We start from the raw sequence: 7363 nt of genomic DNA, 5'->3' as shown, positions 1-7363 counted from the left end.
ACATACAGGGTGAGTCAAAATTCACTCCCCAGCGGCCGGATATATATTCTAAAATAAAAAATAAAACAAAAATGTAGAATACTAAAATCTCGAAAGCGGGGCCGTTTTTGAATAAATTATTAATTTTAGTTCAATAAAAGCGCAATTTTCAAGTTAGCCGGACAAAACTCTTGTTGACACTGATTTACTTGACAGTGACGTATAATATTTGTTTGACTTTTAGTATTTGTTTAATTCAAAATGGCAGGGTTTGCTTTTACCAACAGAGAATACGTCGATATGATTAAAGCTTTAGGAGCTTGTAACAATAACGCACGTGCTGCCGAATGTGTGTACGCAGGGAACAATTTCCGAATCGCCATCATCCCGATCACAAAACAATCCAAAATGTAGAAATACGTACTGTGGAATCAGGATGCGTAGCTTCAAAACGTTCTTTGTATCAGCAGAGACGTTGATCTGTAAATGTTTGGATAGGTATTTACGGGAAAAGGATATTTTTTGCCAAGAATACTTAATGGTGAAAATTACAATAATTTTTGCGAGAACATTTTGTCAGGTTTGTTAGAAGATATTCCTCTACAACAACGTGCAACTCTGTCGTTTCAGCATGATGGAGCCCCCGCACATGCCACATTACAAGTACGACATATTTTGAACCGCCGTTTTCCTAATAAATGGATTGGACGAGGTGGACCAACACCATAGCCACCCCGGTCTCCTGACTTGACTCCGATAGACTTTTGGTTAATGGGATACATAAAAGAAAAGGTTTATGTTACTGTGCCTGTTGGCGAGGATGATGTTATTGGCAAGATTCTTGAAGCAGTAGCGGAAATAAATGAAACTAATTTCTAATGTTGTTGTTCTGTTGCCAGGAGTTTCTACCACAGATTGCAGAAGTGTATTAACGAAAATGGTAATGTTTTTGAAGGTTAGCCAAAGCCAGAAGGATCTTCGTTTTTGCTATTCTTTATTTTGTATGGATGTAAATGGATTTTAATGGTGTTAATATTAAACAAAAAAATTATAAATTTGAATTTTTCTTTACAAAATTTTCCGAAAACGGCTCCGCTTTCGAGATTTTAGTATTCTACATTTTTGTTTTATTTTTTATTTTAGAATATATATCCGGCCGCTGGGGAGTGAAGTGAATTTTGACTCACCCTGTATGTATCCGTATACTAAAGCGGCAAAATTAAATGTGATTATGAACTTGGCAACGCTGTTCGTCTCAGCTGACGGTTTGTTCGTGACATTACGTTACAAAATTTTCCGAGCATCCGGGCATCTGGCAGGGCCGCCTTCTTAGCGGGAGTTATGGGTTGATTTCCTTCATTTTTAAAAGTCGAGTATAAATTTTTTTTTCCGATTTTCTGTCTTTATTAAGCCTTCCGAATACGTGATTAAAATTAATGGCATTATGACTGAATCACCCTGTATATATATATATATATCCATGTCATAATTATAATAAATCTTACATAGGTGAGACTTAAACTAAAACATTTGTCAGATGTTCACATCACAACCTAAATTTTACTACTAAATGTCTAACGTGCATTATTTTTTTTGTAAGATTTCCTATGTGCGTAAGGAGTGAAAGTATAGGTACATAGATTACAAAAGTTTTTGGACTATTCAATTTTAAATACTATAAAGTTCTATAAAAGCATGGGGTAAAATTACAAATACCGTTTCAAATTAAATGAATGTAAATATCAAATGATGCTAAACAATTATCATATTTATTCTCTAGACTCTAGATGATAAAATACAGGGTGTCCAGAAACTCTTCTGCCAAACGGAAATTACAGGTACTAGAGGTTATTTTATGTCGATTTAACTCAAATTACCTTAATCCGAAAATGCTTCCTAAGTGAGCTACAGCCCTTTGAAGAAGACATTGTGATATGAGTTTTCTTTTAATTATTCAAAGATGCCTTTACTTAAAAATTTCAAACTTTGTATGAGCAATAAACGGATACAAACCCGTCATTCGCAGTAATTAATTTTTTTTACAACCACTACAAGCGTATCAGTAGGGGGAGACAAACGGGTATTTTTATTAAAAATGTTTTATTTTTTACTTTTTTTGTATCCGACACCAAATTTGAGAAATTCAAGATAATTTTCATAAAAAATGTCCTATTCTTTGAAATCGATATCATGAACCGTTTTCGAGAAAAATAAATTTAAACTTTTCGTGTTTCTAACATAACATCATGTTGTATTATAAAATTGTATCTGTAATGTCAAGTTGGCTTTGAAAAATCAACAAAATTTACAAATACTGATAATAAAAGTCGTAAGTATTAAGTTGTTTACATTGTTTTGGAAATTTTAAAATAATTTTATTTCGTGAAGGTATAAAACAACAATTAACATTTAAATACATAAAATAAAATTAAAATAAAAAACAAAAATAAAGATAATTAACGACATAAATAAGATAATTAATTTTACAATAGATGCTCTACATGACGACCATTTGTCTCAATACATAAATTCATTCTTTTCTCTAAAGACCGTCTAATTTTTGGAAAAATGCCTGCATTATTTCTAATTTCATTACAAGCGTTTTGAATTCTTTGCCACAGCTGATTACGGGTTTCTATTGTAATAGCATAGACTAATGATTTTAAATAACCCCAAATACTCACAAAAAATCACAGGGGTTTAAATCTGGAGATCTTGGGGACCACTGGACCACCTCTTCCAATCCATTTGTCGTCTCTGTTATTGTCGAGAAACTGACGAACGTCTCTACTAAAATGAGCTGAGCAGCCGTCGTGCATGAACCATAAATTATTTCGAATCATCAGGGGAACATCATCCATTAAATCAGGTAAAACATTTTGTAGGAAATTAAGATACTCTTGTCCTGTTAAACGGGTAGGAAGCTCTACGGGTCCCAGAAGCTGATTACCGATTAGACCTATCCACACACATTTATGATAAATCTTTGCTGGTGCTTTTTCTCTACTATTGCATGAGGATTATCACCAATGTAGGCATAATGATGTGCATTATGCAAATTAAAAATCCCATCTCTGGTAAACGTAGCTTCATCGCAGAATAAAATATTGGAAAAAAAATTAGGATCCTGATTTTTTTTATTCCGCAACCAGTTTGAAAAATCTACGCGGGCAGGGAAATCACCGTCTATCATGGCGTGAACTGTTTGAAAATGAAAAGGATGAAGGTTTTCTTTTTGAATAATATTCCGTATGGAAGACTTGGAAATGCCAGGATACATAGCAGCGAGTCTTCTGGTACTAACCTCAGGATTATTGTCGATTTCAATTAAAATATCGTCTTCATATTCCATCGTAACATCAGGCCGTCTACCAGTTTCAGTTTCAGTTTTCACTTTGAAAGTTCTTCTAAGAAAAATGTTTTTATTTGGAATGATATGAAGTATTGTAGTCTCTGAACCTTTTGAAGTATGAAGTATTGTAGTCTTTCACCCCATACACAATTGTTCGGATTTTACCACACTAACTATAATTTCTAGAAGTCTATCCGTTGAGGATCGTGTTACATTGATTTTATGAAAATTCAATACTTTACAATATTGTGAATCTTATCTCACTCATGGAAATTCATTTAAGGTATAGTTAACTTAACATTTTACTACTTTTTATTATCTAGCACGGAGTTATATTAAAATTTTTTATTCACCGTTACTTTATCGTTAATGATATATTCTGTAAATTTTTAAATTTTCTATAATAAATTTAGGATCGTGGTATTTTACGTGTTCAGGTGTATCTTTGTTAAATTAACTACCTTTTCATGCTATTTTTACATTATATTCCTTAAATTTAATAGTTTAAATTTTCAAAAGTGTATTAAATTTGACATTTGTTCGGATCATTTTAAATTATATTATTTTTTTTACAAAATTGTATCTTTTATTCCTTATAACTTATGATTTACTGATTGAGTTTTAATTATTTACTATCCATCCAGTGTATTATCTTCAGTTTTATATAGTTTGATTTAATTTTTAATATTTAAGATTTAATATAACTCAAGTGTTGGATTTGATCCTTCTTTTTAATTTTAACTTTTCCTTTATCTGTGTAGATGTTTAGCTCTCAAATTCATTCTGAAATTTTGTATATTTCACAATATATATGGAAAACTTCTTGAACCTTTTATCTTCTAATTGGGAATTATTTTTCTTAGGTATCAGGTTCTAGTTTGACCGCTGGTCAAAATAATAAAAAACACAGCAATAATTTTTTATTAAATTCCAACGTTTCGCTCCCGATCGGGAACTTTTTCAAAGATTATTTTTCAAATAAAACACATTATTTTGTACACGTCACACTAAAAACCTAAGAGCAACCAACTTCATGTATAATATAAAAGAAAAGAAAATCCAAAATTTTTTTAAAACAACATTTGCATCAGGAGAACGTAAAGGTTGGGAATAAATTAAACGATGGATTATTTGGTTTAAAAAATATTTTTTTCTCATATGAAGTTATGCTCTACGGGTTTTCTTTTCCAAGCTACAAGGCGCTAAAAAGTTTCAAAAAATTTAGTTTTTCTCCAATAAATTTCGAACATTATAAGACAATGAAACGAAATTTTAGCCTTCGCTTAATTTGATAATCCCCTAGTTACAGGAAAAAAATTGACTTTGTAAGTTACTCAGTGGCGCGCGTACGGATTGTACCATAAGGTTTTTCGAAGAAAATTGTGGTACGCCACTGGTAAAAACATCTTTTTAATATTTGTTTATGATCTACTTTTTATTTTAAACAAAATTACCCTCTTGCGTTTTATTTCTAGCTCTTGTAATTTTTCCGTAAATAAAACTTTTGTAAATATCATTTTATCCCACTACTAACAGAGGAATATAAAAATAACAAAAGCATTATGAAGTACGCTTTGACTCAGCCACCGAACATGGTCAAATAGGCATTGAAAAAAGATTTTTGCATTGAAAATGATATTAAAAAACTAAATTTTTTGAAATTTTTTAACACCCTGTAGCTTGGAAAAGAAAAGCCTTAGAGCATAATTTTATATGACAAATATTTATTTTTTAAAATAAAAAATCCACTGTTTAATTTATTCCAAACCTTTATGTTACACCCTGTATATATATATATCAAAACACCAACTACCAGATTATATTTAGATAGACTAATATAAATTTTCGGTTTATAGTTAGAAATCCATTTAATATATCTCTGAATCTTACAACAAGTTATATTATAATCATTGGTTTATATTCTAAGTTATTGTCAGAAATTCCATCATTTACGAGACATTAAAAAATATAATCGAGATGATCTAGGTTTGCATCATTCAAATAATAAGAAATTCATAGTAGTATAAACATTTTATTATTGTTGGATATAGGTATACATACATGAAAATTTATAGATTACCCCCATATTCCGTAATAAGTTTTCGTATAATTGATAATCTACACCTACAAGAATGTTAATTCTTATTGGTCCAACTACGTCCCTAACGTCATCATTTGAAAATAGTATGTCTTCATCTTCATCTTTCTCACTTGCTGTCTGATGATTGTTTACCATTACCAATGGAGATGATACATTTAATTTGTCACTTGTTTCTGACTTATTTCCAGGGTAAAAATATTTTTCTGTAGATTGGTCTACACCTCCTTCACAATTATTTTCTTCAAATACTCGCCTTTATCATTTTCATTATTTTCTCTTTCTCAAATAACGATAAAATGATGTGTGTCTTTCTTTTGTTTAATTTCTAAAGACTGCATAAACGACATTGGAAAGAATGATGTCCGCCTAAACCACTCAGCCAACTGAATGTTTGACTACAGATATGACAAATATACATTGTCGAGCGTACGTTCTTAAGTTATATGATACATAGGTTGGATATTTCTCATTATATTACCAACTTTTATTAAAAATTATCCCCCTTTTATCCCCCTTTCATTAAAAATTACCCCTCTTTTATCCCCATTTCATTAAAAAATATCACCCTTTTATACCTTTCATTGACAATTATCCCCTTTTCATCAACAATTATCCCCCTTTCATTGACAATTATCAGCCTTTCATCTCCCTTTCATTAAAAATCTCCCCCATTTTATCCCCCTTTCATCGACAATTATCCTCCTCTCATTTTCACCAAGTATTTACTATTGTGTAATAATTAACTTGCTCCTATGTTTGTTTTATTGTTAATTTTTACTGGAGCTATACAGAAATGACCTACCTATATTTATCTTTTGAGTTTACTAATAACTTCGTGCAACTCTTTTCTTTATTTTGTTTTTTTTTACGAATTTTTGCATTTAATTATCCTCAAGACATTTTCTTATTAATTACATTAATATCTCTTTATTGTGATATAATTATCTTATTGCTTCTCTTTCTCTTTTTATTTACCTTTGAATATATTTATATTATTTTTTAATTGAAAATCTAGATTTTGTATCACGTATGAATATTATTGCTGTCATGCTGTCTACTTAATAGTATAATGAAGATTACCCACTTAAACTTACAATCAATTTTTACAGGTTTTAACGACTTTGTTAATTTAGTTCTGCAAAATGAATTTGATGTCGTTATGATTACGGAGACTTGGCTGAATGATAATATTGATTTACTTACTATAGCGATTCCCGGATATATTTTTTTTTCATAAGAATAGGTTGGGTAGAGGTGGTGGCGTTGGTGCCTACATAAAAAATACATACATCTGTCAGGAGCTTCTCTTTGATTTTATGGTAAGTGAACAACTTGAACATCTTTTTATTTTAATCAAATTGCCATCTTTTACTCTAGCTGTTGGAACTTTTTACAGACCACCGAAAACTAACATTAATGATTTTATTAACGATTTTGACAATATTTTATCTACAGTTTGTCCTATTGCTGATGAAGTTGTCTGTCTTGGAGATTTTAATGTAGATTTGTTTAATGTTCACAATCCGTTAGAACCTTGTTTCAGTTCTTACAACTTTTCTCAGATTATTAATGAGGCCACTAGAATTACTTGTACCTCTAGTACTTTAATTGATCCTGTGTTTATTACTAATACTAACATTGTTGAATCTTTTGGAACAATTGCTGCTGACGGTATATCTGATCATAGAATGGTATTTTGTAACCTAAAATTTACTAATAATAAAATAGTGCCTAGAATTATTTCATACCGTTGTTATAAGCACTTTAATTTGAACGATTTTTTAAATGATTTGTATAATGTATCTTGGTTTGAGATGATTTATGAAAATAATCTTGATAAAAAGATCTCGATTTTTAATAAATTTTTAACAAGTCTTTTTGACAAACATGCTCCTGTAAGAAAAGTAAGGGTTACTAAACCTCGAGCTCCT

Source organism: Anoplophora glabripennis, unplaced genomic scaffold (assembly GCF_000390285.2).
Source record: "Anoplophora glabripennis isolate ALB-LARVAE unplaced genomic scaffold, Agla_2.0 scaffold859, whole genome shotgun sequence".
NCBI classification, from domain to species: domain Eukaryota; kingdom Metazoa; phylum Arthropoda; class Insecta; order Coleoptera; family Cerambycidae; genus Anoplophora; species Anoplophora glabripennis.
This window is presented reverse-complemented; position numbering follows the sequence as displayed.